The 20,642-nt window shown below is 46.9% G+C and overlaps 1 long non-coding RNA gene across 3 annotated transcripts in view; it reads left to right on the forward strand.

The window, feature by feature from the left end:
• The window catches only part of LOC106505879 (uncharacterized), a 127,050-nt gene that overhangs the window by 14,251 nt on the left and 92,157 nt on the right, over nucleotides 1-20,642 (forward strand). The window lies entirely within an intron of this gene.

Genomic DNA, 20,642 nt, shown 5'->3' on the forward strand with positions numbered 1-20,642 from the left:
TCTGGAGGTGAGCATGGCCCATGATTAACGATCGCTGACCAGCAATGACCTCACTCTGGTGTGAGTCCCTCTCCCTCCACTCATCCTCCCTTCTTCACTTTTATTTCCTCACTAAATGCCTACAGCCTTAAAAATAAATGGGTAAAAGGAAAGTGAGCCGAAGGAGTTCCTGTTGTGGCTCGGTTACCAACAAACCCGACTAGTAACCTGGCTTGCTCAGTAGGTTAAGGATCTGGCGTTGCCGTGAGCTGTGGTGTAGGTCACAGACACAGCTTGGATCCTGTGTGGCTGTGGCTGTGGCTGTGGTGTAGACTGGCAGCTACAGCTCTGGTTTGGCCCTTAGCCTGGGAACTTCCATGTGATGCATGTGTGGCTGTTAAAAAAGAAAGAAAGAAAAAAGAAAAGTAAGCATAGAATAGACATTGGAGTGGCCCAGAATCAGGCTGTACGAACAGCCCCTGGGCTATATCCTCTTTAGAGCAGGGCTGATTTGTATGTTTTTCCTGCCCAGCTGGCAATAGAAAGCTTGTGTCTGGTTCCAGGTGATGTAGAGGAGCATGAGAGGAGGTGAAGGGAGGATGCCCACTGAGAGCAGTGGTGGGAGAGGAGGGTGGGCGGAGAGGATGCAGAGAGAGGAGGGGAGGGTGACTCATCTCCCCTATGCCCCTCAGCCTTGCTCCGGGAAGCATTCAGGTGGGCCCCTTGAAGGTGAAGTCACCCAGCTTCACAGCACAGGAAATAGGGGCTTCCAGGGCTGTTGTCAATATGAGTGTGTCCTCTGTTCCCAATGAGTGGGAGGGCACCATGAGAGAGAGCACAGGCGGAGCTTTGTGATTGAATGAGATGAAATTTGTGATTAAGAATGCATGATCTTTATGTTAAGTTTGACTAGGGAAACAGAACGGTGATATGGGATAAGGAAAGTGAATGTGAGAGAACCTTGGAGTCTAGGCAGGTGTAGGAAACCCTGGGGCAAGAATGACAGTTTAGGAGAGTTCAGCTTGAGGATCAGAAAACTAGACAGGAACCACAAGGAGGAAGTCTGTGATCTCATGTCCCCTCTGTGGCTCAGGCTGGTGGCTGGCCCGCAGTCACTGAGGCCTTTGGAAAGAACTGCTTCAAACATGGGTGGAGGAAGAATAAGACACACTTGAACCTAGGAAGGGAAATGCAGGGACCCCTAGGAGCAAACTGGGACCTACGAGAGCAAAGTGGGCATCCATGCATCTCATTCACTGCATCTGACCCCAAAGATGCAGGGATCTGCAGGAAAGACTGGAGTCCCTTTGCCATGAGCTTGTCCACTTACCTGGCCCAGGGCTCTCACATTTTACAAATCAAGGAAGTGTTTTGTAGTAGATTATTTCAAGTTATAGATGTGACACACATAAGAGTAAACTATCTGTAAAATTTGAGGAAACCCTGAGATACACAGGCACACACACAGATTGGACAATACTGAATTACCTCTCACCCAGATTTTCTTTTGGGATGTCCAAATATTGTTGCAAAAGAAATGTGTATAGCCATTGAATATCTAAAGAGATACAGATCTACAATTAAATCTAAACAACTGGAAATCAAAGACACATGTCAGAGTGTGGGTGGGATGTAATTCACTGTAACATTTTTGGAAGACCATTCTTCCATAGCTATCAAATTTAGGAATGCATATGACGTGAATCCTGCAGATTCCATGAGTTAAAATACACTTGAAATGAATTTGGCCTGTACAAATCCTTCTCCTCCTGAAACAGTATGTTTAAGTGTGAGACTGTTTTTTTTTCCCCATAATTTTTTTGAAAAATTCAATTCTAGAAACCATCAAAAAGTCCATATCTAAGGGGCTGATTAAATAAATTGTTATAGCTATAAAATGAAATACTAGTGACTTAAAAAAGCGAAGTGGAGATCTTTTTTGTGTTGATTGGAAAATGCTTGGGATATATTATTGATTAAAATAGAAAGTTGAACAGTATGGATTATATATAGACAAATACCTATTCAACTTTATAAAGGGTGTGTGTATGTAAGGTTTGCATGACGTGCATTTTATGACAAAGACACAGGAAGAGGTATTGGATGGACAGAAAAGGAGTTAACTCCAGGAAGGGAAGCTGTGACCTGCTGAAAGGAGAATTTTAGCTTTCAATTTTATAATCTTCTGTACCTTTTGAATTTTTGACAACCAACATTTACTGCTTTAAAAACAGCGATAACAAAATATAGTAGAAAAATACGCAGTGTGTGGAAGTGATTTAAATAAGTGATATTTTCACTCCATAACCTTTGTCTTTCCAGTGGCCTGCCATGAAAAACGTGCATTTTCCTTCCACACTTTTGTGCACATTAAAGGCCATCTATTTAACGACCTCGTGATCATCTGTCTCCATCATCCATCTGTCACTTATCTATCAATCTATCTATCCTCAAAGGAAATGATACTACCCATGCTGTTCTACAAACCTTTTTTTTCCCAAAGAACCATGGACCTGGAATATCTTTCTATCAGTTCAAGCACATCTGTCTCATCCATTTCAATGTCTCCTTGGGAATTTCAATATGGTGGTAGACAGATACATCCTTGGAAATAATTAGAAAACATTCTCAATGAAAGAATACGGAATGGTGAGTTTGCCGTGGTTTTCTACTGCACACCTGAGCTGAGTGCAGGTGCTCTGGGCTGCAGGGTCCCAGGTGAGACTTCTGAGAGCAGAGAGTTGACCTTAGCCAAGTGAAGAGCCCTCTATCACTTTTGGTTTCCCTCCTGCCTGGCGTTGGCACAGAGACATATGCTTCCTGCAGCTCTCCAAATATGTCTCTTCACTGTCTCCCCAAGGAGCATATAGGGTGGAGGAAAGAAGAATTTGAAATAACTGCTAGCTAAGAAATGGGAAAGTCTTTCCTTGAGTCCCCTTGTCCCCCTGGGGAAGGTGAGGAGGGGGAGACTGGACAGGGACCCGAAGGAAGGAGCCCCAAGGCAGCCACTGAAGATTATTACTTAGATACAGATGTGAGCTTCTTCTGCCCCTTCTGTCTTTTGGGACGGTCCAGACCTTGTAGGCCACAACCACAGAATGCCTGGTCATTCCTCCTGTGGGGCTGTGACAGGCAGGGAACCAAGATGCCAGGCAGGAATTCTGCAAGTCACAGATGCCCACGTAATCTGTACCGCTTGGGAAGTTTCACCCCCACGTCTGTGAACCCTGGCCGCTGGGGCAGTTCTCCCCCAGGGACACAGTCCTGCTTCCCCTCTGTGATGCTGGGGTTAGCAACAGCCGGGTCACAGCAGGTCACAGCTTCCCTTCCTGGAGTTAACTCCTTTTCTGTCCATCTAATACCTCTTCCTGTTGGGGTCATGCTGGGCACTCTTGTGAGTTCCTGCTTTTAGTTTTTATCTTTGCCTTGTCCAGTCTGGAAGTAAGGCCTTTTCTCGGCCCATTGACTCTGATTTTACATTCTGCGGGGAAGGAAGAGCAAGTCATTACTGGCAGTCAGGAGGACCCCAGGGCAGGGAAGCTGACCCCATGGCCAGGGAGCAAGAACAGAGGGGCTCAACTCCTTCCTCTTGGTGTTATTGGATTGAGTGAAGAGGAGGAAACAGGCTGCCCTACTGGGAGCTCTGTATCCTTGCTGCAGCCTGGCGCTGTGTCCCTAGAAGAGCAGGACCACTCCATGGCTTTGACCTTATTTCCCACTTCCTAGAAGGATTTGTGGTCTTGGAACATGGGGTTACCGATGTAATTGGGCTGTTTGTTTGGCTGTTTCTGAATCTTGCATCCTACAGTATTGATTCTCATATTCAGTGCTTGTTTGGTGAGGATTTTTCCACCAAATTTCCCCTACATCCCTTCTTTATAATTATACCCAAGTGGTCTCAGTTTGACCCATCTTGCCACTCTATTCCTTTAACATGTAGGTGTTGGTGGCTTTGTGGCTACCATGGAGAATGCGGTCACCTCTCTAGAGCAGCTGAGTTGGCCTTCTTTGGTGCTGCAGTCAGAATCCTTCCTGTAATTCCAGTTAAGACCTCTTCTGTCATCCCACTTCTTACTGGCCATCAGTGGATCCTGTTGAAAGCAGGTATTTGAATAAAGCCAGTGGGTACTGACAACCCTTAGCAAATTCCTTGAAGGAAATGCCAACTTGGAAGGGACATGGAGTAGACGTGGGGAAACTTGGAGGGATTGGCTGCACTCTCCAGGGTCAGCACTGACCCCCTTACAAGTTTATTTCTGCTCCTATGAAGTTGCGCTCTGCCATTGCGAATACCAGCCTTCCCAGGACAGGTCAGATGTGCAAGAGGATTCTGTGCAGAGGCTCTTGATGGACCCGTCCTGAAAGTGGTGAGCACACCCCTACTCACATTGTAGCTGCAAAGAGCCTGGGAGGGTGGGCTGACTATGTGTAGCACAAGGAAGGAAGCCTGGTACAGGCGACCTGGGTACAGATTCTGGTTCCACACTTGCGTTTGGCACCTTCCCCTCTCCAGGTCTTATTCCCTGGGCTGCTGAACGTGGAGGACTGGGCTGGATGGCTTTTAGGTTCCTTCCTGATTCCTCTGTCTATGAGAACTCTTTCTTGTGTGATGGAACTGCTCTTCCAAAGTCTGCCAATTTTCTGCTCCCACATGAGGTTCTCTAAACCAGCTCAATCTTCAGAGTTAGCCCCAAAGCATTGCAGCAGGTAAAGACTATTTCAAAAGTACCTTGTCCCTAGTGGTAAGGAGACTTGGAAGGATCTGGAAAGGGGTGCTTACCTGTGGGCTGCACAGCACCTGAGAATGTGCAAGGCCTCTTTGCAGCCCTCAGGAACCAGCATGGTGTTAGTAGTGTGTGTATGGACAGGCTTGTTGAATGAATGAAGACACCTGCCTCCACCACCTTCAGCCCACTGGAAACTGGGGGTGTTTGTAGGTACCAGCTGATCATATGACAACCATGGCCCCTTTTGTCCTCTGCTTACCAGAACCAGGAAGGGCCAGATGAAGTCACTCTATGATATGAAGCTGAGTCTTTGGTTTTGGTTGTATGCAGGTATACTAGTTTCTGTCTTTCATAGTTTCTTTAATAGTGTACAAGATAAAGTAATATATGGCTGTGGTAATAGGGTAAGCCACCCAGATGTGGAAGGGAGCGTTAATGAATATTAATCCCTGTCTCTCTCTTCCTCTATTTTAAATGATTAAGGGGCCAAAGTCAACAGGTTGATGTGAACTTTCCCTTAAGTTTTCTCTTCTTGCCCCCAAAAAAGCATTTTGACCTCTCCATACATGTTGTATGTAGATTTACAAAGAGACACGAAAAAAAAAAAAAAAAAAAAAAGAGAGACACGGAGATAGTCTTTTATTCCTTTATAAAAATAAAGCTCTGATATATTAACTGTTTTGATAAATTTTTTTGCACTTAAAAATATATTGTGGGAATTCCTGTTGTAGCTCAGTTAAGAACCAGAGTGTCCACAAGGATGCAGGTTAGATCCCTGTCCTCACGCAGGGAGTCAAGGATCTGGTGTGGCAAGCTGCAGTGTAGATCGCAGATGCGGCTTGGATCCGATGTTGCTGTGGCTGTGGCATAGGCTGGGAGCTGCAGCTCTGATTCACCCCCAGCCTGGGAACTTGCATATGCCACAGAAGGGTCCCTAAAAAGAAATGCACACACATATAAGCCTTCCTTACTCTTTTTCTTCATTAAATAGTTTCATATCATGGGTCGTCATAATTCCTTCAAACATCTTCCCATCAATGATCATTTAAGTGCAGCCAGAACCGTGCTGTGGAGAAAGTTACTGTGGTGAACATTCTATTTATTTCTAAGAAATAGCCACTTGGTTTTTTGTTGTTTGTTTGTTTGTTTTTAGGGCCACAGCTGTGGCATATGGAGGTTCCCAGGCTGGGGTCCAATTGGAGCTGTAGCCACCGGCCTACACCACAGCCACAGCAACACGGGGTCCAAACCCCGTCTTCAGCCTACACCATAGCTCACGGCAATGCTAGATCCTTAACCTACTGAGACCAGGAATTGAACCTGTATCCTCATGGATACTAACTAGTTGGGTTCATTACTGCTGAGCCACAGCAGGAACTCCAGAAATAGCCGCTTTTATTTCTTTCTTTTTTTTTTTTTTTTTTTTTTTTTTTATTATTTTCCCACTGTACAGCAAGGGGGTCAGGTCATCCTTAGATGTATACATTGCAGTTACAGTTTTTTCCCCCACCCTTCGCTTTTATTTCTTAAAAACTCTTCCAGAACTAGGAATGCTGGTCAAGGGATTTTAGCAAATTTTGCCCATTTACACCCTGGAAAGTTACTGCAATTGATCTTCTCACTCATGGTATATGAAGACATATTTTTCCACACTCTCATCAATATAGGTTGTTACAATTGAAAAAAAAATTGCCAATTGGGTTAACAAAAAAAATACCTCACTATTGTTTCAATTTGAACTTTCCCGGATACTGCAAATTTAATACCCCTTGTATGTGACCGTTAATGTCTTTAATGGGTCATTTGCACGGCTTTTGTGAATTTGCAGACAGTTCTTGGCCCCCTTATTAATTGTAGGAGTGAGTTACTACACTACCAATTCTTTTCTCTCTTTCTCTTCAATGTGCAAAAGGAGTTTTCAGTCCAGCTTTTTAAAAATATTTTATTTATTGTGGTTTTTGGTATAAAGAATTATGAAAATATTCAATTCTTTCAATTATTGAGTTTTTAAATTAAAAAAAAAAAAGTTGTGAATTTTTTCCCTCCATGGCTCCTGGGTTTCCTGCCATGTTTAGGAAGCCTCTCTTACCATTTACTTTTTTTTTTTTTTTTTGGTCTTTTTTCTATTTCTTTGGGCCGCTCCCATGGCATATGGAGGTTCCCAGGCTAGGGGTTGAATCGGAGCTGTAGCCACTGGCCTACACCAGAGCCATAGCAACGTGGGATCCGAGCCGCGTCTGCAACCTACACCACAGCTCAAGGCAATGCCGGATCATTAACCCACTGAGCAAGGGCAGGGACCGAACCCGCAACCTCATGGTTCCTAGTCGGATTCGTTAACCGCTGCGCCATGACGGGAACTCCACCATTTACTTTTTGATCTGAGCGCGTACTGCTCATGGGCTGTATCCGTGTTTATACTGCGCTCTAGGCACGGCTTCTCCATAACATCTGCAAGATCTACACAAGGAGGGAGCGGCTCACAAGGGGGCCGTCCACCTCGATGATTGTTCTTGGTGGCTCCACCCAGGCCGGGCCAAATCAGGAGGTGACCTCATTCCTTCTGAATTTTCTTTCCACAAGACCAAGTGGCTGGGTGTGGCTGCTCCTTCCACTGTTGAATTCTTCCAGGCATTGCATAAAGGAAAGAGCTCACGGAACAGGTTCTTGTCCTAAGGCTGTTTGGAAAATTCATGGACTTTTTTGGGAAAGAATTCTCTTCTTTTTCTAAATAAGGGGGAAGAAAGCCAGAATTATCAGTGCAGGCGAGGTTCTCACGCAATGTGCAAATTCCTTCTTTAATTTTTTTTTTCTTTTATTTGGTAGGAGCTGGCAGTAGGACGATAGCATGAATTCCAAGTTGGATTCCCTCTGCCTCCTGCCCCAGGTGGCCCAAGCTAAGTGCACGGCTCACAGTGACCCCTGCCAGGTCTACTCTGCCGTGGTGGTGCCAGCACTAGTTCCTATTGGGAGCCCCACCCCGGGTCCCATCCAAAGGGCTGATTTTGCCAGCACAGGGGTTTGCTGTTTTCCTTAGTATCATGCACAGAGGTAGGAAGGCTGCACTCTTCTCCACTAAAGACACGGAGGTCCATATTTCAGAGTTTTTAAATGAGAATCTCCTGTTAGGTTGCTGTCATGTGATCTATCTACAGTGACACACTAGCCTTTGGCAACGATTCTGAAGTGCAGCCTGTAGGTTCACAGCAGGACCCTCCAGCTGGAAGAGCCCCAAGTTTGAGTCCTGCACACCTCATTGACAGCTCTGTGCCCTGATCATAGAGTGGCACTTGGCCCATGGCAGGTGCCACCACATACTGTGGTGTGAATAAATGAGTGAGGGTTAATGCCTCTCTCATAGGATGTGGGGCTCAGAAAGACGATGCCTGTGTTAAGTCCAACACCACCCTGCATGGACTGCATCCAAACACCACGCGGACCCTGTCACCTGGGCCCTGCCTTTACCTCACCCCTTAGCACACATCCTTCCCTCTGGTCCTGTTCCAGTGTGAACACCCCATCCATCCACCCCAGTGCTGCAGTATCACAGAAGAAAGCAAACTATCGTAACACCATCTCTTTCCAAGTACAAAAGTGTGCAAAAGTAAAACAATGTATACTTTTAAGAATATGTATGTTTGTAGTAAAACATTAGGAAAAAAAGCAAGGGAATGATGGCAAAACCAAATATCTAGGAAATAAAATAGAAAGAAGCAGCCCCAGGATTTGGGGACATGGCAGGTGGGATGGCAGGGACAGAGTCTGGGCTGGATGATAGGAGGGTAAGCTCTACCCATCTTACCGGTACAGGCACTGGGTGTAGGGGTGTGACATGCCCCAGACTGCAGAGTTAGGTGGTGGCAGGTCCAGGTTCAAGCTGACGTTTGTCTGGCTTCCAAGCTCATCACTCCCTCTAGGAACCGGGAACCCGTCATCCATAAAGCCGTGTGCAAGGATTAGCTCATCTGGGGTCGGGTGGAGAGTGACACAAGGAGACAGCAGGCAGGGAGGATGACCAGTGTCCAGGATGGAAACTTCAGAAGGACCAGAGAGAAAGGAAAGAGACCTGGGGAGAGTGTATGGTCTGAGAAGCCCACGTTGGGGGAGCAGAGCAAGGGGGTATGGGCAACAGTGTGAAACAGAGCAGATCACGGGACCACTGCTGTGGACTGAATGTGCCTCCTCCAATTCAAATGTTGAAGCTGAACCCCCAGTGTGACTGTATCTGAAGACAAGATTTTTTTTTTTTTTTGTTGCTTTTGAGGGTGGTGCCTGTAGCTCGTAGAAGTTCCCAGGCTAAGGGTGAAAGCAGAGCTGCAGCTGCCAACCTACACCACAGCCACAGCAACATGGGATTCAAACCATGTCTGCGACCTACACCACAGCTCACCGCAACACCAGATCCTTAGCCCACTGAGTGAGGCCAGTGATGGAACCTGCATCCTCGTGGACATGAGTCGCGTTTGTTACCACTGAGCCACAAGGGGAACTCCTGAAGACAAGATTTTTTAGGAAGTAATTAATGTTACATGAGGTAATAAGAGTGGGGTCCTGATTTGCTAAGACTGGTAACTTAGAGAAGAAGAAGAGCCAGCAAAGCTCTCTTTCTGCCATGTGAGCGAACAGCTAGAAGATGGCCATCTGCAAGCCAGAAAGAGAGCTCTCACCAGAAACTGACCTGGGGACACCTTGACCTTGACCTTCCAGCCTCCATTCCTATGAGAAATAACTATCTGTTGTTTATGCCTCGAGGTTTGTGGTATTTTGTTATGGCAGCCCGAGTAGACTAACTCTGGGGGCGGGGGGTGGAAGTATCACTGGGGCAGAGATGGCCTGGAGTCTCCTATGTGAACTTCCAGAAGCTGGACAGTCATTCGTGAAACATCCTTGGTGAACAGATGAGAGAGAGAGTGAAAGAACCTGGCCCACTTCCACCAAGCCGTCCCTCTGGATGGCAGGGATGAGGTCTGAGAACAAGAAGACAAGCGTACTTGGACCTCTAGTTTGGCCTCTCAGAGGGAGGAAGAAATCAAGCACATGTCTCTTCATCCTCATTCTCTACAACAAAGGGTGCCTCTGGCATACCAGCCCTGTCTTCTCAAGACAGCGACCTTAAATAACCACTGTACTTACTGGTTTCCAAATGCAGAGTTGGGCTACAAAGGCCAAGTTGTCCTTTCATTGCCCTCTTGCAATGGAATGATTGCAAATGTCCCATCCCCAAGCAACATGGCATTTGTCCTCAAAAGTAGGACAGAACCCTGTTGGGAAGAGCAGTTTCTGGGTCATTGCCCCGAGAGCCTCTGTCAGCATGGTCACCACGTGAGCAGAGCCACAGCCATCAGCAGGGGCGGCTTGGTGGATGTGGTCCAGGTTCTTTCAAACTTGAATGTCGACAGAAATTCGACATTCAAAAGTAGTGCCACAGGAAGTGGCATCTCCCTATTACTAACAGACACCACAAGGTGGGTTTAATCTGTCCAATCAGGCAGAGTCTAGGATTACAGCCACATGCAAAGTGAAAATGTGGGAACCTTCAGAAATGTGACATTTTTGCATCCTTCATACTCATTAAAAAGATGTTTCAAAGTCCCTGCTGTGACACAGTGGGTTAAGGATCTGGTGTTGCTGCAGCTGTGGTCTAGGTTGCAGCTGCAGCTCATATTTGATCCCTGGCCTGGGAACTTCCATGTGCCTTGGGTACGGCCAAAAAAGAGAAAAAAAGGTATTTCAAGTAAAGTGGGAAGTGCATATCACATTTATTTGTGATCAGATGCAAGAGCTTTCAATTATGGAAACACTACCTCCTTCCTTTTTTTTTTGGATTCCACTTTTAAAACTGAAAAATTAATCTTTTCCTTGAGAATTGGGCCTTAAGGGGGGCAACATCACAGCAAGAATTTATTTGCAAGGAATAAGCTTCATTTTTAAAGCCTGCTTTGAAAATATCTTGGTATTTTGAGGACCCTTTAGTTAAACTCTTTGCTCTTCCATTTTTAAAATTTTTTTAATTTTAATTTTAATTTTTTATTTTTTAAAATTACTCCATGAATTTTACTGCATTTATAGGTGTACAATGATCATCACAACCAAATTTTATGGAACTTCCATCCCAAACCCTCAGTGCATCCCTCCATCCCCCAACCTGTCTCATTTGGAAACCATAAGTTTTTCAAAGTCTATGAGTCAGTATCTGTTGTGCAAAGAAGTTCATTGTGTCCTTTTTTAGATTCTGCATGTAAGTCATAGCATTTGATGTTGGTGTCTCATTGTGTGACTGATTTCACTCAGCATGACAATTTCTAGGGCCATCCATGTTTCTGCAAATGCCATTATTTCTTTCCTTTTAATGGCTGAGTAATATTCCATGGTGTGTATGTACCACATCTTTTTTATCCACTCCTCTGTTGATGGACATTTAGGTTGTTTCCATGTCTTGGTTATTGCAAATAGCACTGCAAAGAACATTGGAGTACATGTGTCTATTTCAGTCATGGTTTTCTCTGGATTGATGCCCCAGGGTGGGATTGCCAGATCAAATGGTAGTTCTATCTTTAGTTTTCTGAGGAATCTCCTTGCCCTCCCATTTATCCAGGAACATTTGCTTGTCCTTGGATGTGACATTCACAAAGGAGCACTTCAGGCATTGCAAGCATAGATATACCTCCAAATAGTAAAAAATTCTGTTATTATCAGGGTATTGTTCAACATAAAGGGCATTTTATTTTGCTAATCTTTTAGTAAAACAAACAAGTAATGTGTGGCCAACACATTTGGGAGCTGTGTTATCTTTTGATTCATCCAAATGGTGACTCTCCAGACCATTCCACAAAGGCAGCCCGCACCTAAGGAGCAGGATGCACACGGTTTGGTCGGCGTGCCTGGGGAGCGCCTGTGTCTCCAGCTCTTTCCCCCCAATGGGCTGGGCTTTGAGTGAGGGTGCAGATGGTGCAGCTGGCAGGGCTATTGATCCTCTCAGGCCCCTCGTTTCAGGCAAAGCCTGCCTGCCTCACCCTTGGCTGGGTAATCCCCAGTCCAGCTGGAGGCAGGGACAGAAACATTTGCGGGGCCCAGGTCTGTCTGTTTGCTCTCGGAGCCAGACTGGCCTGTTCCTTGCAGGTCTCCTGGGAGGCTGTGGCTTCCTTGAATTTCTGATTAACTCTTCCTTGACTGAGTCTATGGGGGATCCTGGGCAACCGCACTGGGGAACTCTGTCCTTGGCTTTGCATCCCACCAATGCCACACCGCACATACCATATACAACACACACAGCACACCACATGCACACATATCACACCACATACATAAACATTGCACCACACACACCACACACCACATGTGCGCATACCACACCACATACACAAACACCACTCCACACACACGTCCTAACACCACACCGCATACACACATACACACACCACATTTATACTCCACACCCCACACCACCTGCACAAACACCACACCCCAAAGGCCACACCACACACACAAGCATTAAACTACACACAAAACATTACATGCACAAACAATGCACCACACACCCCATACCACGTGCACAAACACTGCAACACACACAGCATACCATGTGCACATATTACACACCACATGCACAAACACCACACCACATACACACCCTATATACCACATATGCGCCATACCTCATGCATGCACACTACACCACACACACACACACACACACACCACGTACACACCCCACATACATCACATGCACATATAAAACACCACATGAACAAACACCACACCACATACACACCCTACATGCTACACTATACACCCCCACATATCACATCACACGCATACACGCCACACATACACACACACACTCTCCCTCTGCCTCCAATGCATACTGCACATCTCCCACACCTGCAGTCCACCCGCTGTTTTCTTATTGGCTCCCTGACCCTTCGCATCAAAGGGATTCCTGAGGCAAAGCCTGCAAGGTTTCCTCCCCAGAAAGAGCCCTTCCTGAGGACACTGAGAATAAGGGAACACATCAGTCTGTTTTTCCGGCCAGTTGTTCATTCCCCACATTTCTGACATCTGTGATGCACCAGATCTTCCGAGTCTTGCAAGGGGGTGGGAGTGGGGGCCGAGAGCATGGGCACAGCCTGCTTCCATTCAGCCTGGAGCCTGGGTGTGGGGCGTGGCGAGAACATGTCAGTGAACATGAAAATCACAGCAGTGGACACGAGGAAGAGGGCTAAGACCCACAACCTTGGAGGAGAAGACGTGTGAGGAGAGCTGATGGCAGGAGAAGCACAGCCGTGACTGTGCCTGCAGAGGGTGGAGGACAGCAGGGGGGGTCCATGGTGGGACAGGGCCCAGCATCCAGGATGAGGAAGACCTGGGGCTGCCTGGGGTGGTGCTAGGAGTCTGAGGGTCCTGTATGCAAGGTCATTCCTCCCTGAAGGTAGAGGTGGTGACGAGGGGGCATGGGGGTTCCTGGAAGCTTGGAGATGAGCAGCAGGATTGGAGGTTCTGGAGCACAGAGGTGGAAAGCCCAGTGGGGATGGAGGGGCTGAGGTTGGAAGGGGAGGGTCCTGGGTCTGCACAGACATCAGCAACTGGGAAGGACAGGGCCAAGGTCATGGTCTGCTTTTAATTTCACTTTTCTCAACTTATGGTTTGAAATGATTTTGGATGTACAGGAGAGCTGCAAGGATCGAGTTTGCATATACAATCTACTTGGGTTCCTTCATGTTAGCATCTTCCATCAGCACAGTACATTTGCCAAAACCGAGAAATTATCAGTGGTGAATACTGCTAGTTAAACCACACACCCTGTCTGGACCCCCTTTTCCAATGGGACTCAATCCAGGACACCAGGGCCCATTAAGATATCCTGCTTCCCCATCTCCCCCCCAAAAAGAATTCTGTCCCTAATCTTGACACTTTGGAAGAGTTCTGGTCAGTTATTCTGTAGAATTTTCCCCAAGGCTGAGTTTGATGCTTATCATGATTAGATCATGGCCGAGGATTTTTGTGCAGATACCGTGGAGGGGAGGTGCCCTTCTCACCACTCGCTATCAGCGCCTGTGTAATTTCAACTAGATTTCTTCCTGCGCCTGTTGGTTAAGGGTGTCTGCCAGGTTTCTTCACTGGCCAGTGACTTTCCTTCTCTTTCTTTTTTTTTTTTTTTGTTAGAAGTGAATGACTCGTCCAACCCAGGCTCAAGAGGAGAGAAGTGAAACACCAGCTCCTAGAAGGGCAGGGCCCAGAATGTGTGGGATGCTGTTAAATCCACCACAGTAATTATGAATGCTGTTCACAGTGTTATTATTATTATTGTTCTAGTTTAGAGGTTGCCTTTCTTTCTATAACTAGGTGGCAATTTTATCTGTCAGTCTCAGGGAAGACATCTACCCCATCCAGATATAGAACTAGGAGGAATGCTGATTCATAGCTATGGAACGTGTGCTTACAAAGACCTAGGACTTGAACTCAGGAACCGCTGATTGACCACGCCCATGCCCCCCTTCCTTGTCCTCGCCCCACTAAAATCACAGGAAAGGCGCAAAAGTCTTATTAACTCACAGAGACAAAAGAGCAGATTAAAGCCAGGGGTGACATCACACTTTTAGCGGTGACTCAGCTGAGCAGGTACTGACAAGAGGTGGTCCTCTTTCTGGCCATCGGACTGAAAGAGCCAAGGAGACCAAAGGCCAGTGGGGCCAGAGGAGCATCTACCTGGAGCACCTCGCACATTCCCCATCTCACGTTACTGTGGCTACCACCACCCAAAGGAGGTGGGTATCAGTTTCCTGGGACTGCCATAACCGAGGACCACAGAATGGTGGCTGGAACAAAGGACACGTATGGTTTCACAGCTCTGGAGGCCAGAAGTCTGAGATCGGGTGTTGGCAGGGCCAGGTTCCCTCTTAAGACACTAAGAAAGGATCTGTCCCAGGACTTTATCCAGCTTTCAATAGGTTCCTGGCTGGTGGCAGCATAACTCCCAACTTCACAGGGCGTTCTCTCTGCCCAAATTCTTGTAAGGACAGCAGTTTTATAGAATAAGGTCCCCCTTGTGACCCCATTTTAACTAATGACATCTGCAAGGAGCCTATCTCCAAAGAGTGTCACATTCTGAGATGTTGGGCGTTAGGACTTCAACATATGAGCTGAGGACAGGGGGCACATGAATCAGCTTATAATGTGGTGGCGCATTTCCTGGCGAAAGAACAGAGAATTCCCACATCAGGGACAGCAGAACTAGCAGAGGGCTGGAGAGCGAGTATTGTGTCCCTAAAAGGCAGAATTAAATGAACATCAACCAACGGGACTGTGCACCCTCAGCTCCCTTGCCCAGGTTTGCTCTCATAGAGAGAGCAGTGGGCTCACCCTACCTTCTCCCAGGAAGAAGGTTGGACATTCCCCCCAAAAATCCCAATATTGGCATTTGGCAATATCTCAGTTGAGTCTGGATTATCTCACTGCATCCATCTGTAAGCCCTCCCCAGCCCCCATCTACCCAAAGTATATCCAGCACTATAACGTATCCCTCTGAGATGTAAATGGACAGGTCGGGATCACAGACACTGGAGGGAAAGTGTCTACATGGAAGAAAGAATCAGAAGAGAAAAACCAGAAAGAAAATATATGGAAGAAACAATTACCAGGGAGCTAAAAGAAAACTGAGAAATAAGAGTTAATATTCTTAGAGATCAAAGATAGGATTGCATCTCTATATAAAGAACAGTTATGCTATGGAAACAGAATTATTAACTAATGGTCAAGAGGGAAGGTAGAATATAATTAGTTTTGATATGAAAGCAAGATCTACCTATCTGCACATGCATCTGTCATCTACTGATCAATCATTTTATCAACCTCTCCATCCATCCATTATCCAGCCAGGCAGCTAGGCATCTCTCAGTCCATCCATCCATCCATCCATCCATCCATCCATCCATCCATCCATCCACCCACCCATCTACCCACCCATCCACCCTCCCAGCCAGATAGCCAGCCAGCCACTCATTGTTTATCTACTGATCTATCTATACAGTCTATTCATTTATCATCTCTCTCTCTCCCTCTGTAATCTATCATCTATCCATCTTTCCCCTGAACTCTTTCTTTGAAAATGACTGGACAGTCCCCTTCAGTAGCATAAGGAAGAAAACTAGATAAGACGGAACTCTGGAAACAGAGGACCCAACACAGAAAATAAGTGGGAATGACTCAGAAGTCTCTAAGAGAATAAAGCTCTTGGTATACTTGGAAACGTTTGGAGGTATTTAAAACATGTTAAAACTTTAAAAACTTTTACTAAGAAGTGCATAGATTTTGGGCAAGTGAAAAGGGAAGGCAATTTTTAGCCTCTGGAAAAACCCCATAGAAGTTGTGTGAGAATAGAGGCATGTTTACTCCATGCCTTGGGAGCTAATGCACCCCATGCAAATAATGTAAACTCTGTCTGTTGGGAGGGGAGGGCCAGGGGAGGTGGGGCATGGGGGTGACAGAGAGAACGACTTCTCCCCTTCCTTAGTAGAAAGTCAACACCATACTCTAGGATCTTGATTAATCAAGAAAGAGTAGGATTGCATGTGACATAGAAATAAGGAAATAAATAGAAAAAAAAATCCTCAGAAGTTGAAAATTCCTTCCTCTAAGCAGTAGTAGAGGTTTGGGCACCAGGCCCAGTGTTTTTAAAATAGAAGCTACTTAGAACTCTTTGATTTTGCTATGTGGATGTACTTTGCTAAAAATAGAAACATAATTTTACAGCAGAAAGGCCAGTAGAAGCCTGTGTACACACAGCTCCTGGAGGCTTAGAGAAAAGTGAAGGGTTTCTGGCAGGATTTTGTGTTGGCTTTTTACTAGTGAGACAGGCCGAGAGAGTTTTGTGTTGGTGCTGCTCGAGCTGGGAGGAAACGCTTCTTGTTCCTTGGGGCCCACCACTCCATCTGTCACCCTCCCTTTGAAAATGCTTTCGTGACAGGATGCTCACAGTTCTCACACTTTGCCTTGCTCATTCCTCAGGGGACAACCATGCTGTTCCTTGCAGGGGTGGGCAGCTCAGGAGGCTGGAGAGCCCTTATTAGTGGGTGAGGGAGGAAACATCAATACTCAGTTGGTTCTGATAAACCTGCCATTTTCCAGGGAGGAATTTAATACTTAAGAGATAGAGGGCTGTAGGGACACCCAGCTCTTAGGGTAATGGAGAGTTTGACCATTATTTTCATTATCTACTGAGAGTCTCCTGGTTTCATCACCCTTCCCTCTCACCTCCGTATTTGCTCAGCTGAGGTCCACTCCCTGCACCTGGCTCACCTTTGAGGCCTCCCGGAGGCTCGCCATGTCCTCCCTCTTGGTATCCTTATCACGATGTCTTCCAACTGCCCTCCTATCAGAGGAGAGACGATGCCAGTCGGGGACAGGGATGCCAGGCCACCAACTGCCCCCTCCCACACCTGCCTCAGGGAGAGGAGAGACCCAGGACACATAGGGATGTTTTGGGGGTAAAGAGTAAACGGAAGGTGAATGCCAATGATGATTGGTTGGAGCAGCAAGACTGGAGACTCGTGTTCAGGCTGGAGGCGTCGTGCAGATCCAGAGCAATTGCTGCAGTCAGGCAGATGAGGGGTCCGTAAGGAATCCTGACACCTCTTCTACCAGCAAGGAGGATATTTCATGCCATTTCTGTGTTCTGGTGGATTCTTCATGGTTTTGGCATTCTGGATCCTGACCACCTTTCCTCCTTTTCAGACACAACTAGCATGGGTCTTACCCAGGTAACTTTGCAGTCTGTGATAGGAGGGCTACAGAAGTGGCCGAGGCTTAGAACCACATTAAAGGAAGCAACCCTTAGGCAAGGTGAATGATTTCTTTGAATGTTCTTCCAAGAGCAGTTGTGCTGACAACATGTTATGCCAAATGAAGTAAATCCCCAGACCTATGAAACACTCAATGTTTCCAAATTCAAACCTATTTGGAAAAAAAAAATTTTTTTTAAAGGCTGCAAAGAGAGTGCGGAGGTTGGCTGCTCCAACAGGTTGGACAGGGAGCACGGGGCATGGGGTTCAAAAGGGAGCTGGCAGAAGGGATGGGGGCTGCCTCTGGGTAGGTTAGACTCCCTGAGGCTTCCTGGCTGACAGTGATGTGGATACCCCTGACCGTCCCTGACCTTTAGCCTTGGTGAGGTAAAGATATCTCTGGTCCAGCACTAGTCAGCTATGTTTCGGTGATGTGGGAGGGTGGGCCATGTAAATACCTGGCCAAGAGAAGCCCAAGATCAGAGAATCACCCATGCAAAGAGCTCAAGGTTTTAGCAGTGAGCTTTGGGAGAAGTGGACCAGAGTGAGCATGGGAAGGTGATGGAGGATGCCCATCCTACAGGATGGACTCAGAATAATCCCAACAAGCCCACAAATCCCATGTATTCATCTGCAATGATGGGTGGAGATGTTTCACAAAGGTGCCAATATAGGAAGCTGAGCCCCAAGCAAACCATACACAAGGGGTATTTACAGGCCATGGAGCTCTCATTGGGGAGAAGAGGATGAGGCAGGAAGGGCACTTATAGAACTGGAGCTCCTGCTGTGGAAGAGGGTATTGTATTGGAGCTCACACTGAATAAGGGAGAGCCATGCACAAAGGGTATTCATAGGACCTGGAGCTGACTCTGGGGAGGAAGGAACCATGAAATAGCACATGAAGGATGCTGATACGACCTGGGCTTCTAGTGGGGAAGAAGCTGGGATGATGGACAGTCAGATCACCAATCAGATATTTCTAACCGCTGGCCTGGGTGGCCGTGCCTGAGCTTGCAAAGAACCCAGCATGTCCATGAAGGTGTGCTGGAGGAGAGGCAGTGGTAGCATCCACCACTGTGCAGCTACTGGGTAGGGCTGTCTGGTGGTAGCGGGGGCTGCCAGACACAGACCCAAGGAGAGCAAGGACATCTTCCATCTGTCCACCAGAGATGTGTGCAGCTTTTGGCTTCCCAGATCTCAGGGCAAAGGCCACTCATGGCCAGCACACCCCTGAAACATGTGGGGAAGAGTAGTCTGGGACAGAAGCCTCCAGCTAGACCAAGGTGAGCACAGAGCAGCAGAGCATCACAGCACTCGGTGTAGGGGGCAGGGCCCGGCACCAGCCTTCCCTCATGGGTCATGCACTCTTCCGGCCTGCTCCTAAACTGGCAGCTTCTCTCTTGTACGAGGAGCAGAGGTAAGTTAGAATGACAGCCTCCTTGACCACTGCACCCCGTAGCCTGTTGTTCCTGAGTATCCTTTTGGGTTACCACTTGAGAGATGGAGGCCAAAGTGTGGGTGCTCTTCTTTTGTGTGTCTCCAGTGCTGCAGAGCCACTGGGCTGTGTGGACACCTCTGGGGAGGTCAACATTCATGTGACTGCCACACTGGAAGGTTAAGAATCAAATGCTCTGTCCCGCGTTGCTGTGGCTCTGGTGTAGGCCTGTGGCTACAGCTCTGATTAGACCCCTAGCCTGGGAACCTCCACATGCCACAGGAGTGGCCCTAGAAATGGCAAAAAGACAAAAAAAAAAAAAAAAAAAAAAAAAAAGAATCAAATGCTCTGAAAAGTGTTTCTCCAAATGCAAACCCAGCCCAAGAAAGGATGAGGCTACAGTGACACAAGCCCACCAGCTGGAATGTTTCCCAACTTTTTCACTTGCAGGGCTAGGGTTCCCTGGAGAGAAAGAGCCAGCTGCGGAGTGTTTGTGTAGGAGGTTGGGACAGGAGGCTGGGGGCCTTGCTGCTTATTGAAGACAATCTGGGGAATCTGAGTTGCCATAAACTCCAGGCTTTGGATCTTAAGGTAATTTGCTGTCCTGGTGAGGTCAACAGGCAAGCTTTGATCACAGGCAAAGACTCCTAGATTGTTGTCTACAAAAGCGATTGATTCATCACATCCAGGTCTCAAATGCTAGCAGGGGTCAAACCGAGCCGGGGTGGCAAAGTGTAGCATTAGCACTGAAGTCACTGCTCAGCCTTCTGCTGCACATCTGTGATTTCTGTAATGCTCCTTCTGAGACAGGTGAATTTGCTCATAAATTTGCAGCATTTACTTGACTCGTGACGATATTACTTTGTTTGCTGAACTATGTCATCCTTGGGGGAAAAAAGAGCTGGGTGGAAGCCTATACCCAGGTGCCATCACCTCTGGCTGCAAGTCCTGCTTCCTGGAGTGGAGATGAAATGAGATGAAATCCTCGAAAAAGGATAGAGGCAGATGTCCACCCTTGGTCATAGGCATGCAACTCCAGAAATAGCTGTCTGTTCTCGCCCTTTCTCCCCTGAAGCCTGTCTGGGGCTCATGCCCTCCTTGCTATATAATATAGGGACCATTGACTCCATGGGAGCTATTTTATACCTACTTCCTGTTCTGACAGTCATCCTGGGTGACTTCTTTTCTGCCTGTGTTTGTGGTGCCTTTGCCCAGGAAGGGTACTCACAGACACAGGCTGGCTGGTCATCTTTGGAAGTCATTAAACAAATCTTATGTCCTTTATCTCAGCATCCAGGACCTCTCTGCCCCGTGGAAATCGGCAGCTATCTCAAGATTACTTCTTTTGTGTTACTAAGGTTCTGATATTACTCTGCTAACTTTGGAGGCTATTAGGTGCATGTCATGGAACCCTTCTTAGGTAAAGAGTTGGTGGAGTAAAGTCTGATTGTGTCCGGCAGAGACTGGTACTGATCTACCACAGTGCATTGTTATAATTCATTTACTCATTCGTTCATTCAATTAATGTTTCTTTCCTGTCTAATATACATCAGGAATTTTCTTGGAGGAAAAGGCAGTGAGCCATAGAAGGCAGGTTCCTGCCGTCATAGAGCATGTGGTCTATTGGGACAGCCAGCTGTGATACTAGTAGGAATAGCCCCATATAATGAGCCCAGGGCTGGTACCCCCAGGATGCAGAGGTCAGGTGGGGCTGGGCGGGGAGCT

The sequence above is a fragment of the Sus scrofa genome, chromosome 14 (genome assembly GCF_054392235.1).
Source record: "Sus scrofa isolate SSC_HxYL_T2T_F1_AM1 chromosome 14, Sscrofa_HxYL_maternal_Yorkshire_Landrace_v2.0, whole genome shotgun sequence".
NCBI classification, from domain to species: domain Eukaryota; kingdom Metazoa; phylum Chordata; class Mammalia; order Artiodactyla; family Suidae; genus Sus; species Sus scrofa.